The 21,877-nt window shown below is 29.9% G+C and overlaps 1 long non-coding RNA gene across 1 annotated transcript in view; it reads left to right on the plus strand.

Annotated features, from left to right (window-relative positions):
- Nucleotides 1–17,313, plus strand: part of LOC107440710 (uncharacterized) — a 134,759-nt gene extending 117,446 nt beyond the window's left edge. The window contains exons 2-3 of the long non-coding RNA XR_006225388.2: nt 6,245–6,333; nt 15,932–17,313. This is a non-coding gene — a long non-coding RNA (uncharacterized lncRNA). The remainder of the gene's footprint in view (nt 1–6,244; nt 6,334–15,931) is intronic.
- Nucleotides 17,314–21,877: the final 4,564 nt, after the last annotated feature.

Here is a 21,877-nt window from a genome sequence, read left to right on the forward strand (position 1 = left end):
TATATATATATATTTCATTTGCTGCCAAAGCGTATTAATTATATTTCTATTACTCACATAGTAAATGATATGTTTATTATATTATTTTTTTAATTTATAATTATCTAAATAACAAACTTTATTCTTAGATATATCTAACCGACCGATACCAACATGGTATAAAAAAGCAGAAGATATATCTTAAGAATGTTTTCATAAGATATATTTTTTTATTTTCTGTCAAAACCAATCATTTGTATTAATTTTATTTCTGTAACTTGCACTCTCTGTTTAAAATACTGAACATTAGAATTTAGTTGAAGTTGTCGACGAAATGGATTAAAAATGATGCTGCTGAATTAAATTGATTTAATGCGTAAACTGAGTTCATTGAGTACCGCAAAGTAGTCAATTAACGCGGAGTTCTTCACGTTTTCTAAACGAGTCGAAGGGTCAAACTAATTGAGGAATATTCTGGCCACTAAAACTTTTAAGGGACCATCTCTAAATTGACGAAACATAATTTTATAATTCTTTCAGAACTTTAAAGGTTGAAGTTATCTGCATGAATAATTTTGGTAAAACAAGATTCTAATTTCTTTTTTTAATTTGTAAAGTTTGCCTGTTTTAAAAATGAAAGCAAAAGGAAAAAAAAATTTAGTTCGCTTTTTAGTTCTCTTCACGATATAGTTAAATTTGTTTACAACTTTGTGCGGATGATTTTTCTCATTGAAGGACTATTAAAAAACAAACGGGGGAGAATGACATTTATAAAAAAATGACTTACCCAGGCGATGCATTTTCTGGTAGTTTTAATGCTTCATTTTTATTATTTTTTTAATTTTTCTACTTTTAATTTGTTATTTAACTATTTCTAAGGAGAATAGTTTAAATAAAAGAATGTAATAGTGTTGCCTACTCGATTTCGATAAGATTTCTTGAACACTTAACTGATCTATCATTTTTTAGAATATTTTGTTGGAGTCGGAAAAGCTGTTTGCTCCAATTTCTAAAGCTACAGAAATTATATTTTTCTCGAAAAAAATGCGAGATTGATAAAACTTTCGTGTCAGGTATTTCTCTTTTTCATCTTGATTTATATAGGCTTTCAGACATACAGAAATGTAATAGTGTAACAGCTGATGATTTCAGTGGGGAGTTTTTCTTTTTAAAGTGATAACAAGGCGCATAAATTAACATTATTATCTTGATTTAAAAAAAGTTGAATTATAATGATTACCACCACCACTATACATAAATAATTAAAATAAACGTATAAAACTCCTAACAAGAAGTGTATGTATAGTTTTAAAAGATCGCTGCCATTACAAGCAGACAGGCAGCAAAAAGTTCTGGCTTAAAAAATTCGAAATTTTATTATAATAGAGTAAGCGTACCAGCATCCACACTTTCCGAGAATGGTTTTTCCATTTGATAGCAAAACAATTACCGTATCTTTCTCAAAAATATACCTACTTCTATTACTCAAAAATATATATTTTGGCGAGGTTAAAATTCACTAGCGTAAAGACTATTATGCTTTTATATATTTTTTTAATTATTTATATGAAGTGGTGGTCAAACTCTTTTATAATTATTATTATAATTCAAAATCTTTAATGGAATAATATGAATTCAGCTACCACTTTAAAACAGAAAAGAAAATCTTCCGCAAAAACCTGAAGAGAATGAATCTATGAAATTATTAATTTTTCTTAGCATATTCTTTTCAGTTTACTAGGGAAAGTGAAAGCTTATAATAATTTTGCTTTGTATATGAATAATTTGAAATGTAAGCAGTATTGGTAGTCATGACTGAGTATATAAAGAGATAATAAATAAACAAAAATGAATTGAGTTTCTGTCAGTTTTTGCATTTTTAATCGCCCTTTTTAATCTTGAGAGCTTTATCGAAAATGTGAGAAAAACTGCATTTATGACCCGATCTGATCCTCCTATATTCCAGTGGCTCCAGTTATGCCCCGAGGGTAACAGAAATAAATGTATTTGTTGTACTCTGTATTTATTTATATATACTTTTAGATTTCATCGGAATTTCCTGATTTTATCTATCACACTAGCTTTAAAAAAGTACTTATTTTACATAGATAAAAGTTGGATTTTGGGATTATTACAAAGGCAGCTTATAAACCCTTTTCAAGTTCAAGAATATACAACACAAATTCGGAAAGGACGATACTCAGATACATCCAGGTTTGAGCAGAATTTGAACCCACTACCTCCGTGCCGTTTTTTAATAATGAAAAAAGTATGAAAAATATGTTCAGTAAAAATTTTGCGTCAAAAGGTTAAAACAACTTCAGGATAAAGTAACACATAATGGAGAGGAAAAAGGTCCCTACGTGGACTTCGAGGAACCATATGACTATGTGTTTCGTCCTAAAAATTTCAGTACAAAATTTTAGTATTGTACCATGTAATAAATTTAACCGATAAACGAGTATTTTGTCTGAAAACTCTCCCTTCATTCATTATTCAAAACGAAAAACTTTTTCATCATTGATTGATTTCTTGTTCAAAAAAAAATAATTTTTTCCTTCAAGAAGTAAAAAAAAAAAAAATATATATATATTTATATATATATAAAAATTAATAACTTTGAAAATAACGCTTGTTGCTGAGTGATGATAGAAAATAGTATGATAGTATGTAAATGTTTGAAAAAGCGAAATAATCCTAATCAAAATGCATAGCTTCCATTAGTACTGTTCTCAGAAACTTTTTACTAAGTGGCTAATAATACTTAAGGTATTATGAATCATGTAAAATTATATTACTTTACTTAAACACCTATAGGCGTTATTATCCCATGTTTGTGTAACACCTAAGATGTAACTTTCAAACCTTGCACTGTGTATTTATTCAATGGTTGAAAAAACGGACGTAACCTCAACAAGTATACCAGATTAAACTTACTATTTGCACTCTTATCATATAATCCCAGAAAACCATTCATAAAGTTTTCAATAGACATTAAGATATAAGCTTTCCAAAATACTAAAATAATACTAATATCAATATTTGGATTTGAAAACTTTTTATATTTTGAAGCTAAATTGTTGGCTAAACGAATAAAACATCGATTTAATTTATTCACATTAAGCAACTTTTTTCATAAAGGAGCTTTTTTTTTGTTGTAAAATGTGACGGATAAGCTTTTACAATATCCATAGCTGTTTTCCAAGAGTTTTGAAACAACAGTTTTAACCAATTGTTATAGCACTTTTTATTACCCGCAGAGAAGTAGTTTAAAATAGTAAGAAATTATTTTACTCCTCACAAATACCAACCTATTCTCCTTTCCATTTTACTTTCCGATTTTTTGTTTCTGAAACATTTAACTTCTTTCTAGCAGAGGAACCAATTTAGGCACTACCATTAAATGCGAAAACTAAAAACTATTGACAAGGAATTTCACTTTAATGTAATAAAAATATTATTGCCACTCCTATATTATTTGAATTCGTAATATTTCTGGTAACTATGAACATTTTAAGCTAGGTATGTTTTCTCTCCTTTTAGAAATGCCACAAGAGCCTAAAAGTGTCAAAAGTTTAGTTTAACAAAAAGCAAAAATTTACTAAAAAAGAGTAAATATTAGTCACTTTTATTAGCATATTTCCTTCGGTTTACTATTGAAGATGATTGCAAAGGAATTTTTAGGTTTAAATGTTATTTATGTTAGGGTGATAGTTACGATTGAACAAATAAATAAAAAATAAATTGAGTTTTTACAACTTCTTACATTTTTATATGTGTGTGGAATTCCCGTACCACATTAAAAAATTTTACGCGCCGTAGGGACTTAGAAATATTTTAGTCTCTCATATACAGAGGTAGGACAAAAATATAGAATGACTTATATAATAAATCTATGTAAACAATCTTTCTTTTAGATGTAAATGTTTTAGAAATTTTTCATGACAAAATTGTTGGATAGATTTTAAAAGATCATGGTTAAAGCTTTTATAAACTAGTCCTTTTCCCTAGTTTTGCGTCAAGTAAAAGCCTGAAAGCTTCTTTCTCTTTTCAATACCACTATAAATAAAAGAACATTTCAATATAAATACTGCCATCCTACATAATGATTTCAGAATTGCTGGTATTCAAACTAGAAAAAAGAAAGACTTGGTCGATCTAAATTTCACAAGGGTAAAAATGACACAATTTCTAAGCTCATGATCTTTCAACAATTTGGAATGAAACAAAACATCTGCTGTAAAAAGAAATATTGTTCACCTTGAGATAGTGTGTCCATATTTTTGTCCAACACCTGTGTATGTCTTAAAAGCGTTTGCACAATTATAGGCAGATTAGAATAGAGCAGATATTCTTTTTTTAAATAAATAATCCAGCTTCTACTTAATTAAAAACTTCATTCGCTTCAAAAACATGCAAACTAGAAATAACAGTCAACATGTTCAAGCATTCAAAAATAGGCGCTCATTTTTAAGACTTGCTAGACTAGAATGATAAAAAACAAAGTGATTTAAAATATAAAACGTAAAGTTACCAACGAAAAATATGAATACAATATGAAAATTCTGGCTTTTTTTCGTGGGCAACTTGAATTTTTATATTTCAAAACACTCATTTACGTTTGGCAAGTCCTGAAAATGGGTGCTTGTTTTTGATCGTTTAAAACCTGTCAGCTGCTATTTCCAATTCGTATATTTTTGAAGCAAATTAAGTTATTAATCAAGTAATATCTTTAAGCTTCCGTTTCTTGGGATTATTATTTAATCCAGTTACTGTAAGAGGCAAGCATTCACGTTAGTTAATGCGCATGCATTCTTTATGCCACGTGAATGCTATTTTTAAAACCTCTAACGACTTGTCTAACAATGAAATTGACGATTATTGCAAAGCACGAATAATTATTATTGTTCTTAAATCTTTGCTCAAAAATAAAGCAAAAACTATAATTATGTTCTGAGCTTCTTTCAAAATATGTATTTAATTGCTTTCGTTAGTTGATGGCAATTCTAAGTTCGAAAGTCATTGAAAAAACTCACCGCTGAAGAAAGTAAAGTTTTCTGGTATCTTAATTTAGTTCAAACTATATTGTCACGTGGGGATTAGCTGTGTTGAAAATTTTCGAGTGCTTTTAATGATAATCCATTTAACCATATCTGTTTTAATTATATTTACGCATTGTGTTATGTAAATAATGCGCCAAATAAGAAGGTTTGTATCTCCGAAAGAGAAAAGGAATTTTTCCCGAGTGGTGCGAATTGGAAACTGCAAATAATTCAGAGCCATTGTAGAAACATCCCAACGGTAATTATCGTTTGCTAGAAGTATGGAAAAGGGCTTTTCCCTAATCTACTACCCCTGCTTCTCCTTTTCATTATGCTTCCTCATTTCTATGCGTCACTTGATGAGAAGTCTTTCTTTGTTCCGAGATCTTGCATTTCCGGAATATCTTTTAACGGAATTTTCCGTCCAAGGAAAATATACCCCCTTCCACATTGATATCCACACAACATGGAACGGAAATTCGGACAAGTTTCGAATAGAAACGGTTAATTATGATGATGGAGTCTGCTTATTGTTTGGTAAACCGACTAAGTCCAGGTAAACGGGAAGACAATGGGAATAGTTCGGAGCATCCCCCAATGGAACTTCAGCGCCATCCTCCTATAAAATCAGAAACCATCATCAAATACATTTTGAGTGAATCCTGGTAAAACAAGTCTTTACCTAACAAAAACGGTAAAGGTGAAATGAATAATGATCTTCTACAGATGAAAATAATAAGTTTGTCGCGTTTGCTTCTACATGTGGGAGGCCTTATTCATTTTAATTCGAATCTTGCTAGTCATTAGTACCATTTTGTTATTAAGGGGACTAAGTGGGGTGAGTTGGTGAGGGAACTCGTTACGTTTTCTTTTGTGTTTGGACTCAGTCAATCAATCGAAGAATAAGTATTCTTTTTCCCCAGCATTTTGCTGAGTTTTCCAGTTGTGAGCCCGGAAGCAATAATTCGTATGAGAAAATTAGTGCCTACGCCTGCAATAGTTTTCGTTGAGACCGACCCTACGCCCCCAGTTTTCCTTCATTCTGCAAAACCACCACCAAACATGATTGTTAATTAGTAGAGGTGGAAAATTCCGCTCCCAATAAATCCCCTTTTTTCATTTATATATCGGCAGTAATTAGCAAACAATGGACTGAGTTATCGGAAAATTTTGAAACTCATCTCCCCTTCAACGTTTTAACAAAATACTCTCATTCGTTTCAGGTCCTTTATAGAACCTTAGAAGAATTTTGGTGATATCTGAGTTTCTTCTCCAGTTTTGTTTCAGATCCAAAAGAAAAGGCATCTACCAAGTAAGATGTATTGTTTATGAAAACTTTTCTAATCAGCGTTTTTTTTTTTTTTCCTTAAATAAATTTTTTTAACTTCCATAAATTTTCAAGCATAATAGCAATTTAAAAGAAAAGATGCGACGGCATGGTCGAAGGAAAAGCGAGATTTATTGTTTGTTTTGCAACATTAGGAACAGTTATGGTCTATTTGTTTTTCTTTTGCTAAAATGTTATTACCTCGAATAAATGACGAAGAAACGAAATTTCCACTGAAAAACCGCGGCACTCTATTAGCAATTGGTTTCGTAAATGTTATAAAAATCATCATTTAAAAGTACGACTTGGTGGATTCTTGCAAATTATCGAGTTCTGTTAGTCTAGAATCTGGATGTACCGTTATTTCTTCCACTGGCCACAAATTATTTCTGATAAATGGAAAATTCAAAACTACCATATATATAGTAGCCCGTTTATGTATTGCAAAAAGACAGTTACTTTTTTCAAAATAAAAAAAAGTTGTATCTTAAGTAATTAATTACTTGGATTAATATTGCATAAAAAAGATAGCTTTATCTACCATATTATATAACTCATACTATATAACTCATTTATAATTGAAACTTCAGTAGGGCGCATTACTTTTTTTAAAGCAGTAGGTGATGGAAAGTAACATCCACGTATAAACAAATTTGTGCTACCACTTTTTTCGGATAGTATCATACGCAGGCAACTTTTGGGCATAAATGGTTTAATAAGATAGTCTCTAACATATAGATGTTCTCAATATTTTCAAAAACGGTAGAGAACTACAAACTGAAATTAGCAGATTTTCGGTTAATTTTGCCAACTTTTTAAAAAGCTCAACACGGCTTATCTGTAACAAAGTAGCATATCACATAAGTCTTAAAACAGTGGCGTTCATACATTAAGAGACTACTACTCAAAAAATATTAATCCGCTGTCCTGAACAACTCTGATAAACTGAAATGATCCAATTTCAAATTTTGAAACAATGCAAATTATCCCCTTAATTTAAGCACACTTTTTGAACTTAATTTAAGCACATATACTACCACTTTTTTCACAAAGGCACTAAAAAGGCAAATAAAAAGGCAAATAAAAGTGTTCTGTCTATAAAAAGGTTTCTAAAATGCCGCTTTAGAAAAAATACTTTACGCCCTACTATTAGAAAAAATACTTTACGAAAATTTTAAATTTCAGGAAGTATGCGTTTGATCGTCAATGCCCCATGCTTTTGTAAAATAATAAATCATAAAATAACGAATAATAGAAACTAATAATTCAGTAATTTTATTAGCAATTATCAGGCAAAACATTCGCATCAGCATTCCCAACTTTTTCCGTTTTATCAAAGGATTTTTCCTGAAAGGTAGTAAATAATAATTGGTAGTGAATTAACAGCTTTACCATTCAATATATAACAAATTTGATTCACAATGATTTTGACAGCCATTAATTTTGACCACAACACAATAAAGAGACAAAAAAAGAATAAAAGAAAAAGACAGATTAAGGAAGAAAATATAGAAAAATAATAAGTTTTATTTACTGCGCAAGAACTGCAAGTGCAGTTTTGCAAGATGCTGATAATTTATTTGCAATGATATACAATTGACTCAATGATATCCAATTAAAAATTATTGAGTTAATTGTATATTATTATAAATAAATTTACTAAAAAATTTACTTCTTAATTTATATAATTTTTACTATGTGCAAATCCATTTCGGGCAAATCCGTGGCTAAAATTATGTGCAAAACAGGCAATTCATGTTTCTTTCACTTTTCGATTTCATTTTTTTCTTATCGAAATGCTAATTTTCTAAAATTAATAATTGTCAACTTCTTTGAATTATTCAGTATAATATTACTTTGCGCACATCCATTTTCGGACCCATCCTTGGTAACTAACAAATCAAACGCACTTCAGTAATGCAGTAAGAACGCACTTTAATTCGAAACACCTCTATTTGCGCTTTTACCTCAATTTGCGCTTTTGGTTTCATATTTTGCAATCTGGCAATCTTGTTACGAAAATATTTTAAATCATTCTCGAAAAATTTCCCGTTCATGTAAGTTCATTTGAATTCGCTACTCGCTTTATAGATTTCGTTTCATGTTTTATTCGTTTTTTCTTTATAGTCGGTTTTTCTTCACATTTTATTTTTTATTTTCTGTTTCTACATAATATTTTTACTTAATGCGTTCTACTTTCTTTGTTGTAAATTTTTTTTTGAGTGCTCCTCACACTCTTATATTGATATATTTTGCTTTTGCTATGTTGATACAATATTGGAAAGCTCTCCTTTTTACGGATACAATTGGGTGAGCTGATGAAAAGATTATATCTTTTATTTTTCGGATTTGTATAAATTTTTTCCCCTTTTTCGGATTTTTTTTCTTCAGGTTTCTTATTATTTTTATTTTTATTATTATTTTTCTTCCCCCATCCCCCTTTTTTTTTTCATTGTTCTGTAATTTTTTCCACATTTTCTCTACATTTTGAACTTATTTTATGAGTTCTATTTACTTTCAGCTTATGCGCAGCAAATAAAACTTATTGTTTCTCTTATACTGTATTTCTTATACTGTATCTGTTATGTTTTAATTAATGATACGTGAAACAATTTAAGATTAGCTTAGAGAATAAAATTGAAATATTAAAATAGGAATATTGTTATTACTAAGAATCCTCAACAACCATACGGCATCTATTCTTTACAGCTTAGAATGCTCAAACAGTTCAACTTTACTGACTTCTTCAGTGATATTTAGAGAATAGGCTTTTTCCCTTCAATGTTTTACATCAATTCTAATTTACATTGTCTATTTTCGATTTACGAAATCAATCCAATAAGTTTTTCTGTTTACCTTGAGTTGAATTTCATGCAGAGACGTAGTTTCAGAAAATAATTTTCCTAGTGGTAGCATGTTTAATAGATTTATTCAACAAAAGAAAAACTGTTTTGGTTAAACTACGCGTTTGTCTCTTTACTTTCTCTACCATCATTTGCTGTTTAGTCACTGATGAAGATTCTTCTTTACAGAAATGAAACTCGTTCATTTATGAACTTTCTTTTCTATTATATTCTCGTTGATTTATTTTAATAAATTGGAATTTCAAGAATTATGTCCACCACTAAACGCAAGTAATTTAAAGAGATATATTTGAGGTTATATAAAAAAAATTTTTTAGTTCCAGTAATTTTTTTAATGAAGTTTTAATTTCCAGAAAACTGCCACAGCATCAAATAGTTGGAGTCTGTTACTTCTTTCTGTTTTTAGAGGTGGATTTAAAATAATAGTTAGAAAATAAACATTGAACTTCGCGAAAAAATACATAACATCTTATTTACAGGTCTCTGATTCAAGATTTCTGGAATTCCATTGGAAATGAGTCACGCCCATGTTCTTTAGTGATATTTACATGCCTGCCAACTTTTAATCCCTTAAAGTATAATTTTTCCCAGTGGTAACAAAATGGAATTAAATTTTCAATTGTAAGCAAAGAAATATGTTGTATTTGAAAAATCTTTAGCTGACGACCATGAATGTAATGCATATTAATATATATGCTAAATTTTTTTAAGAATACTGGTGATCGAAATCATTTTAAATTTAAGTTCATAAAATAAAAAATAGTATATATTTGCTACCACTTTAAATATAAAAATAACATTTTATGCCAAATGCGTAAAAGTTGGCAGGTATGTATTTAGATAACAGGTCTTTCAAAGTTTTAGTCAAAATTTGACTGGTGCTTTACAGGTAAATCACAGTGCCGTGTTTGAATTCTATTTCACATTATTTATTTTTGCTAACAAAATCAACCAAAGCAAGATTTTTCTATTTATCTTACACTAATTTTCAGTCATTGCATTGATGTCATTTCATGACATTAGACTCTAACTATGTATAAGGTTTCTCCGTAGTTTCAGAAAATATTTTTCTTAGTCGTAGTAAGGGTAATATAATTTTAGCTTAATAAATTAGAATGAAAAGAATTGTGTACCCAACTAAACACAAGTAATTCAAAGAAATACTTATACGGCTGTGCAAAAAAATGTTAAAGTTCTTAATATTTTATTTTATTTATATATATTTTAAAAATCTGCTAAAAAAATTCCACTTTAGGTCCAAAGCAAGACTTTTCTATTTATCTAGTGCTGAATCTCATACAGAGACACTAAATATAACGGACTCTCTGTAGTTTAAGAAATTCCAAATTTAGAGGAAGAATTCTCAAGAATATATTTTTCTTCTAATATATTTTCTTAAAGTAATTTTTGTTTCAGCAAATTCGCAACAGCGTCGAATAGTTGTTTTTGTGAAGGTGTAACCTGTTACTTCATTTTTGTTTTTATAGATTGAAAACAATAGTCTGAAAATATAAATTGGACGTTGTGAAAATTTATATGCCTTCCCATTTATAGGTCTCTCACTTAAGCGGTTCTCATTTCTGGAATCCCATTGAGAATGACTCACGCCCCTGGTTCTTCATTGATGTTTAGAGAATAGGCCTTTTCCATTCAATTTATATATATNATATATATATATATATATATATATATATATATAAATTCTTCCCCGTTTCTTCCAATATTACCCACATTGAGAAGAAAAAGAGGGGAAAAGAAGGCGTAGAAGGGGAAAATTTTTCATGCATCAGTTGCATGGAGTTTTAAGGGGGAGCGAACCCTGTCATTGCCAAAGGCGGTCCTATAGACTAAGAGAAAAAGAAAGGGAGGCAAGCAGGGGAAAAAAAAACCCTATTTGAATGAATTTTGCATTTCTTTCTTATCATACAAATACATATATATATCTATAGATATTTCTTCCATCAATGTTCTATTCGAAAAAGGGATGGACGGTAAGAAGGGGTGGAAAAAGAAAGCGAAGGTGGGAGGAAGTGAACTGCTAAAGTCTGGGGAAAGCCCCGGTAGCAAACCCGTTTGCCAGTGGGGCTGTTAGATATTGGTTTTTATTTCCGATTTCAAATACTAACAAGAAAAAGCTTCGGCCAGTTTTCTTATTTTTTTCTTCCTTCGAACTGCGTAGGGAAGGAAGGAATATTAAAGAAAAAAAAAGGAGGGGAAGGAGTAAAATAAAGGATATTCTAAAAGAAAAGAATAAGAAAGACGCAGAAATTCTGAGAATGAATAAGGCGAAGGAAGAGGAAGAAAAAAAAGGGAGCGAACGTTTTCGAGGAAATGAAATGGTCGAAGGCAAAATAGGAAACAAATGAAAAGAAAAAAGAATGTGCATAAAGGGGGTTACAAACGTTCTGCTTACTTGCTGATCGCTCTGCTATGCGAAAAGAATAGACTACAAAAAGTACGCGCAAAAATTCAGCTACTCAATGCTTATCTTGTAAGATCTTGCATTTGAAAAAATTATAAAAAAATCTATCTGAATAAAGAATTCTTATTTTTATACTAAAAATCATCGAACCAAATCTAAATATGACAGTTACAAATGTAGTTCACTCAAACAGTTTATTTCATTTACCTTTAAATTTTACAAAATCACAAGATAAATGATTTTATTCACCAAAATCTATAAATATAAATGGAGACAACAAATTATTTCAGTTTAGTTTTTTTTTTACTATATACATACAGAGGAAGAATTTCATCTTTTTTTTCAAGTTGACATCCTCTTTCATTCCTATTAATAACGTTAAATTATGCTAGAATGCATTTTATATAGGATTTAAATAGTTAATATTAAATTCTGCAGTATTTAATTCCGTATTAAAAGTAGTAGCAAAAATGATGTCAAAAGATGATGAAACTTTTGCCACCAACATTTTACGATTACAAAAAAAAAAAAAACATGCAAATTCTACTAATTCCGATATTTGGACATGAAAGTGGTAGCTGAAGCAAGAAACTTTTCAAAATATTATTGAGATGTTTTGTGAGAAGTGAAGCCTGGGTTGGCGGAGTCAAAGAAAATTTTGCGGAAATCAGCGTTGAAAGAATTTCCGACTCCAGTTAGTTAAATATCATATTAAAATATGTATATTACTTGAATGAAATTATCACAAACTCTTATTTAAGTCCCCGTGCCGTCAGGCTAACCGTGGGAGGTTCTCGTGGTCTTCCTCTCCATGTTACGCAAATGCGGGTTAGCTGCATCAAAAAGTCCTCCACGAAGGCAAATTTCTCCCAATGCTCGATCCAGGAGTTCCCTTGCCTTCTGGATTATGTTCAAAATTATAAGACTATGGAGTTGAACATTAGTAGTCGTAAACCAATCAAATTGGGTCGGCTGTTCAACGACGGTAATAAAATTATAAAATATTAAACTCTTATTTAAGAGCCGTGTTGGCGCTTGCCTTCCAATTAAGTGAACTGTGTTCAAAGCCTAGTGATGGTTGGTCGATACGAATTATGCACCCGATTCAAACTGTCCACAGTGCGGAAGGAAAATACCCTCAGTGGAAGACGGATCATGGGTTAGAATCCCCTTGTCCAATCTAAGAGTGGGAGATTTTCGTGGGTTTCCTCTCCGGGTAACGCAAAAGTGGGTGAGTTAGATCAAAATGTCCTCTCCGATGGCAAATTTCTCCCAATTCTTGATTCAGGAGTTCCCTTGTCTTCTTTATTGGAATCAAGATTCCAAGGCTACTGAGTTGAAAATTGGTGTTCGTAAACTCAGAATTGAGTCAACTGTTCAACCCTGGCTATAAAATAAAATAGAAAAACTCTTATTTAAACATTTTTCAGCCTAAGTTTTAACGAACTATTGAAACAGAAAATAACTGAAACGATGGAAAATTTCCAGTAAGTTTTTAATTAGTCATCGTTTAATTTATGAATTACCAAACCAAATTTGTTTAACCTAGTTATTAAGTTAATTTAAAGAATTCCACGAATGAATTTGTTGTAACAGTTTCCTATTTCATGAATATTACAATTCTGTTAACATAAGACTCTATACAATTCTGTTGTTATAAGACATTTTTGTAAGTGCAAGTGTGTTTGTGATGCGTTTTTCTTATAATTGTTTTGTATATTTTTATAATTTGTACAAATATAATTCTTAAAATTTATGTCTTCAACTGTTATATTATAATACGAAATGTAATTTTAGCCCTTTCATTCTAATCAAGCACAATTTTAGTTTATAATTTAAAGATAACAGTTACACAAAAATATTAACCATTTGCACTCCGAGTACTATTAAATGCTGTTTGATTTAATATCGGTAATGCAACATTTAAAATACACAATATACTATTCTCATAAAAATTTTAAATTCTTAAAATAATGTGTTTACTAATTATTAAGATATAAAATTTCTTAATTTTAAAGTGGTGGGGACATCCGAGTGCAAAGGGTTAATAGTTGCTGGGATGTGGCGGAAATTTTATTCAGTTTAGGTCGGATTTGGAATTGGAGTTAAGCTCTTTGGAAGGTCATCGGAGTTCTCTCTTCAATGCAATCAAGTTTACATTAACCGAAATATAATAAACAAGTGAAAAACTAACCAACTTTTTCATAGTTTAAAAATTTGTCATCGAATGGTTGATAGGAAAAAATAAGTAAAATGAAAATTCGAACATTTGCAAAATTCAGACAAGATGCTTCAAGAAAGTTTTTATTCAAGAAAGTATTATTGATAAACAGTGCGCAAAATAATCACACTGAATAACTTTTGATCTAATGATCGGATTTTCACGTTCTAGATCTCAACCTAATGACTCAAGGGGGTGACCTCAAATATGCTAATTAATAAGTGCAGACGATATTTGAATTACGAAAGCAGACACAAAAACGTACTTTCTCTGAATAAACATACCCTTTTTTACCCTTTACATGGGATGAAAAAAGAACTTTTTAAAATTCAATTACTTTTATATAATAAATACTTTTAAAAATACTTTTGAAATTTGATTTCTCAGGAATTTTTCGACCGATTTCATTCAAACTTCATATTTTGACATTTAAATTTGCAGTTTTTGAAATTATGTAAAAAATTGTGTTTTCACAATTCAAACTTTTATCAACGATTATTAAATGAAATTTTAAAAAAATAAATTTACTGAAAATCATTATTTAGGTGAAATTATCTCTGGACAAACAAATTTTGTAATTATATGCAATTTTTTTTTTATTTCCTTAAAAAGTTCTCGAGATATGGTGAAATACACGTAAAGTTAACATTTAGGGGTCCAAATTTTCGGCTATCCCCTATATTTGGGGTGTCCGAATGCGTGGAAAGAAAGGTACGTTTATCCAGAGAAAGTACCTTTTTGGGTCTGATTTCGTAACTTAAAATTCTGTCTATACTAATTAATTCTCATATATTTGAGGTTTCCTCCTTGAAACATTGAGTCCCGGAACGTAAAGGACCGATATTTAGATCAAAAGTTATTCAGGGTGAACCGTTTAATATTTTGCGTACTGTACAGATAAGGTGAGGAACTTCGTACTTACTAGTTCGACATTAATTACATACTTCTTGACGGTATTTTTTTTTGACAAAAGGATGCATACTTATCTAATGAATAACCAATATTCTTAAATAATTACCAAAAAAGATTTTAAGTTACTGCAATTTACCTTTATGGAAAATGTAACCAGCACAAAGCATTGCATTCAGCCGGTTAACATACACAAATTTTCTCAAAAAAATCTTCGCCCTTTTATGAAATAAAATTGCAGGATAGACTAATACAGCGGTTCACTATTTTGTTCCACTAATATAGTCTGAATAGTCCCCCGCCCCGCGGGATGTGCATTAGCAATACTGAACAAATTAATGAAAGAAAGATAACTAATTGTTTTGAAAATATTTAATGTGAAGAGTGAAATTTTTCATCGTTTTATTCATAATAATCTTTCATTTTAAGCTAAGTTTTGAAAGATTTAAATGAAGTTTTTAATTTAATTATAAATATTAGAGAATAACTTTAAATGATGTTAGAAAAGGGTTATAAGCCAACTTGCTCAGAAGGCTGATTAATATTTTCGGTTTAGTAAATTCGATTTAAAGGGTTTTTATTCACCATTACTTCAATTTAAAGACTTAAATGATACACCAGTTTGTTAGAGTCATGTCGATCCTCCTAACACGTTGGCAGCTGCAAATTCAAGTTTTCCACCTTTTTTCTTTTCGTTTTCTTTTCTTTTCTTTTTTTTTTTAATATTTAGTCGAATCTTGAGCAGTTAGCATCTCTGATAAGGGAAGCACTTTTATTTATCGCTAAATTTAGCTCTTTTATTTTGAATTGAAAAGAACTATGAGGAATGCAAAAACAGTTTTTTTACACTCATTCAATCTTTTTTCAGATGAAATAAATATACAATAAATAAACGCATTTGTTTCTGTTTTAGATTTTGATATTGTATATTTTTATTACTCCATTGAACGCATTGAAGCTTTACAAATTATAAAATAAAGAGCGTTTTTTTTTTCTCTCTTTTTCGACATGGATGAAATGCATGACCTAAGATTATAAATCGAAGGTTGCGATTGCAACAAAGAAAGGTGTTATATTTTACTCCTACAATGCAAAGATAGTAATGATAGAAAAAACTGAAATGTCCTATAATGTTAATGATGCTTGAACTTTATATTTTCATTTCAGATTTTTCAGAAGTTGAAACGTGTGTTAGGAAACTTTCAAGGTCTGCTTCATATGGAAAAGAGTTCGGATATGTGATTTACAGTTTTTCTATATGTGACAAGAGATCAACAAAATGTTTATTTTAATAATAGTTATAATGAAAAAAAGTCGTTGCATTATTCTTTTAGATCAAAATACGTACACTGGATGTTAAAAAAATTAAGAACACTAAGCCCATTAGTATTTAGTATCTCTTTAAAATTGAAAAACAGCTATTAAAAAAATGTGAATAATTACGCTAGGAAACACATTTTTGGTGATTTCATACAAACCTGGAAACCTGGGAATTTGAAATACTAGATTATACCAAATACGAATGTGGGAATTTGAAATTGAAATTAGTTTCGCACCTAAGCACTTTTCGTTGAATGAAATTTTTACTCAATTTTTTGTAGAAATTGACAAGTTTAAAAACGTTATATATATAACAAGTGGTAAGATGTAAATGTTGCGACAAATTTCTAGGAGAATTAGGGCTCAGCATCAGGATTAAAACTATCTATGAACCCATGACTGGAAATGTCGTCGTAAGCGGCTAGGGGGGCTTTCCTATTATGACCTTTTTAGAAGCATGCAAAGAAACAGTTTATAATAGGGGAAGTGAGCGTAGTGGCGTATGATGACATCTCCCGGTATAGGCTATTCTGATGGGCATAAATGTTGCATCAAACTCTCCTGGAAGTTTGTTGCAACATTTATGCCACCCCTGTTGTATATAACGTTTTTAAACTTGTACATTTCGACAAAAAATAGACTAAAAATATCATTTAAAAAAATGTAAATTGGAGAGAGAAACAGATTGCAGATTTGAAACGAAAATATCTAAGATCGGCAAAAAAATCTTATGCAACAGAAAAAAAAATGTTCCCAGCGTTATTCTCAGCAAGCATCTGTCTGGTGTCCAAAAAAATAATTAAATAAATTGGTAAAAGGAAGAAAACGAATAAGGAAAAACAGAAGAAATTTATTTATACCAAGTTTCAAAGTAAATTTCAAAATTTTTCAACAGATTCGACTGCTGAATACCAAAAGTTACGAAATAATGTTCTCAAAATATCTAATATATGCAGAAAAAATGCTTCACAGTCCAAGCTAAAAAGTTACGTAATTCCGTTTAAATTTTTTTAGTTAGAATCATTTGAAATGCAGTGGAACTGCATTTCAAATGATTCTGACTTCATAGTTTTACTAGGAAAATTACGCCCTCTGTTGACAAGTTTTAAAAATATTTTTGAAATAGTTTGAGAATTAACTCTAGTTTCTTAAGAAGAATGCAGTGTACTGTATATGCCAACCCTCCTTTCGTTTTCTGAGATCAAAAGATAATTCCATGTAAAAAAAAATAATTTTGAATAACTTTGTTTTTTATATTTATTCTACTACAGCCAAAAACAATTTTTAACTGCTTCGTGTACAAATTTTTACATAATAATAAGAAGTGCAATATTAAATGAAAAAAAAAATACGAAACTTTTTTACATGTTGTATTTTGTCACCTAAAGTAAAGCAAAAGTTTTATACCTTATAATTCAAAATTTTGCCGATTATAATTAAGTAATACAATATAAAAATTAAGTAATTATTATTTATTTAACTTTTACTGTGAATCTTTGAATAAACGAGTTTCATCATTGCGTGGAAAAACGTTTCAAGATATATCGAAACAGGGTTCCAAATTTTCGATCGCCCTTTTACCTATACTATTGGGACTGAATTTTACAATTTTTCTATATTTTGAGGGTCAAAAATTCAAATCTATGAACAAATAAATAAAAAAAAAGTCATGTCCACTTGGAGTAAGTATGATTTTGTAATTTAAATTATCGTCTGTTCCAATTAATTGGCGTATTTTTGGGTTGTTCCCTTCTTTATTTTATGCATTTTTTATTTCCCTTTTTATTTTATGCACTCACATTCATTTAACGTATTTTCATAGATATGACACTTTTTGCCGATGGGGATTAATTAATTAAATTAGGCACGTTTGAGTTAACGTTAGTGACAGTTTATTAACTAAAATATAATAATTTAAACTGTTAGCGTGCTCTGGTTTTAAAAAATGGTGCTTCATGTAAAATTAATGAAAAAAGACTAAATTTCCTTTTCTTAAGGATGCTGCGGTTGTTGTGGTTGTTACTAATGCCACTTGCCAATATCAGCAAGCATACGTTAAATGAGGCAAATTTTTTAAGGCAGAGGGTGACGCCATTTATGTCCAGGAATATGACTTCTACCACACACATGCCACAACCCGTTTTACAGACAGGACCTAATCACACTCCTGTCATTCTTTCACAGATCGCAATTTTGACTTGAACCAGAGAACGATCAATCTCCAATTCATTGCCCCCAGAAATATTGATTTGTTATGAGAACTTGGAAGATTTTATGACCCCGACAGATTTAATGTGCACCTGTCGTCATTTAATACACGGGGATTCGTCGACAGTCCGGTTTCAAACTCCCACTCTCACGAACTTGAGTCCAACGTCCTACCAGGCTATATCATCCCGCTGTGGTTGTTTTCACGATTTAACGATTAGAGCTAGGAGTACTAGTTAAATCGTTTCTTTGCCACGAGGAAAAGTGTTGAGTTTTTTAATGTTCTTATAGAAATTTTAATAAAGATGTGGCTTATTAATGAAAGATGTGGTAGAAAATTTAAAATTAAGTTTTGAGAATGTTTCATAGATTTACAAACAATTAATTGAGTTAAAGAAAAATGCACAGTAAGTTGATTACAGACCAAATTATTAAATCTAGTATTATTAAAATATGTTGGTATATACAGTGCGCAAAAAAAGACCACACTGAATAACTCTTCATCTAATGATCGGATCTTCACGTTCTAGGACTCGATTTTAATAGCTGAAAGCAAGCCTGATTGGTAAAACTAAGCTTCTTTAAAGCAGAGGGTACGTTTCTTGCTTTTCAGTGGCAAAATCTACGGTAAAGAACATGACTTATAAGGCTGACTTATTCATACATGCATTTATTCATCCACAGATCGTAATTTTGACCTGAACCAGAGAATGGTCAATCTCCAATCAGTACCCCCTCCCTCCCCAGAGAGGGATTATTTGCTTTGAGAACATAGAGGACTTTGCGAACCGACAGATTTAACATGTATCAGTCACCATTTACAACAAGGATCGAACTCACGACCTCTTGGACATGGGTCCAACATCCTACCAACCAGGCCAAAAGTATATGGGTGATTCTCACGAAATATGACAATTCACAGTCTCTTGCTCCAAGATCTAATACTATATTACTAAAAGAACTTTTAAAAAATTTTAATAAATAGCATTTTAAAATGACTTTGCACAAGCATTGACTGTTTTGTATAGTTTAAAAATTTAATTGAATACCAAAATTTAATTTTCCTGGTATGTCACAAACAATATTTCCAATAATAACTTGCTTCAAAACTTCCCATACAGTTTTCAATATCTAATTTCTTTTTTATCTCAACCGTTATAAGCATTTCTTGAATATATGCAGAGGGTATTATTTCCAAAAACTTTGTTGAAAATAATTTTTTCTGTCAATAATTTGCTTGTCACTTGAAAATCAGTCATTTTCCTGGCCACTTTTTTTTAGTAATTTATAACCAAAATAGATAGCTCCAGCAATCAATACCTTAGGTTAAGAAATTGATTAGAATACCATCCTATTAGAACATGTCTAATTGCAGGAATAAAGAACTTTCTGAATCAAAATGTATTTTCAAAAATTTTACAAAGTGAATAGGTTTCTACGTTGTCTTTTTCCTGTCCTCTTGAAAGCATTAATTACATAAACTATTTACATTTACCTTAGTTATTTCAGGAAATCCTGATGTTTTCTGCGGAAAGTAAACGTCTTAGGTCAAAATGTTAAATTAAAGTAATGTTAAATGCTGTAAAATGGCAAAATTGTCATTTTCCTGACTTATAAATTCCCGGACATTAACACAGTTATAAGAAAATTTTTTAAAAAATGTAGTGTAAAGAGGGAAAGTAAATATTAACCTAATACTCAGTTTATGAAAGATTGTAATAAGCTCGTATGTAATTAAGGTTATTTATTTATTTAATGATTGATTATTATACACATTTTATTCTGGCCACTGATATCAACAACAAAAACATTTTTGATCATTTCTACAGCGGATAAAAGAATTAGTTTAAACAAATCATGGTTCATCTAACGCAAAGGTGTTGGATTTTTTTTCGAAACACAGTTAGTTAAAAATATAAAGGATAAACTAAGAACATCACTGTACAATTTAATTCTGTCATAGTCTTTAAACGCTACTTGGGTATATAAATTAAGGAATGCAATAAAGTTGTAAAATGAAATGATTTTAAATACCTTAAATTTAAACAGTATTATAAAAAAATTTCCGATGTAAATTATTATAACATTAATTTTAATGTAAATTTTTATAAAGTAAATTCAAAAATTCCTAAGATTATCATTTTCACTGTAGGAGAAGTTCTTGAAGTTGTTCATACAGATATTAAAGTCAACTGTATTATTCGTGCTGGCAAACAGACTACTAATCATTTTAAGTGGCCCGGGAAAAAAGACTGTGTCAAAGTTGCTTAGAATATCACAAATTCAAAAATGTCTGGTTTAAAAATGTCTGTCTGTTGAGATAGTTTTTAATTTACCTAATATCTTCCAGGCATTTTATTTCCTCTAAAAGCTTCAAGATTAATGAAAATTTGCAAAATTGTACTGTTTTCTTTGTTTTAACTGTTTCTTTGCAAATTAAAGTGTAGTAAAATTAAAAATTATCTGATTGCGTGTGTTACTCTCTCACTCTCATTATACTTAACTAATTTGTTAAAATTGTTCACAATAATTATATTTGGAATTTATTGACATAAAAAGTTAAAATTAACTTCTCAACTTTGTCTTTTTTGAGTAAGTTGAGTTACTTACTACTAGCTTAAAATGACTGTTTTCTTAACTTTTAAGATAATATGTCATTTTCCTGGCCTTCTAGTTATTTTCCTGGCATTCAAAACTTGGTGTATCTCTATTTTATTTTTTTTTCTTGATCAAATGTCAATAAACTACACTAATGTCTGTAAGATATTAATAAATGTAACTAAATAAATATACAAAAAAAATTAGACTATTTTGAAGACTTTCAATTTGAAGAAATTTTTTTTTCCGAATTTTCATACTTCCAAAGAATCACCCATATACCCCTTATAATATTTTTGAGGCACCACTAAACGCTGTATTCTAACCCCCAAGCAGTGAACTTTCTTGATTTTTGCCTTCAATTTAATATTTTTATATCCATAGGTAAGGTGACCAAAGTCCTTAAGAAACTAAAAAGTAAATTTAGATACGAATAATGAAAACTTACTGCTTCATCATTCCAAATTAAAATTATTAGAACAGGAATTCTCTGGAAGAAATAATTTTTTTAAAAGGTTAATCAGTGAGATTTTAAATGTTCATTTAAAAATTTTGCTGCTTTTTTTGTTTATAGAAAAACCTGGTTATCTTTTCCCTAGTGTATCATAAACAACTTTTTATCCCCAGGTAGCAATAATCTTATACAAATAATTTGAAAATCTACTTCAGTAGATAGCAGATTCCTTTTGTTTCCATTCACATATCATTCAAAATCCCCCATTATGATGTTGCTCAACAATTTACTCCTATATACTTAGTTTTCTCTAGTCTGGCTTATTTACTTAAGTATGTAGATATTCAAGAATATCCCTAGGGAAAATCATCTTCCGAAAATCAGATGTGTTGTTTTTTTTCACTCTCTATAAGAAGATTCTTTTTTATTTCAAAGATTTTTATTGTTTATCTTTCTTTCGATGGGAAAAACTCATGTTTTGAAATGGAAAAATAGAAGGAAAGAAAATACATACCCGCCCCCTTAAAAAAGTC

Source organism: Parasteatoda tepidariorum, chromosome X2, assembly GCF_043381705.1.
Source record: "Parasteatoda tepidariorum isolate YZ-2023 chromosome X2, CAS_Ptep_4.0, whole genome shotgun sequence".
NCBI classification, from domain to species: Eukaryota; Metazoa; Arthropoda; class Arachnida; order Araneae; family Theridiidae; genus Parasteatoda; species Parasteatoda tepidariorum.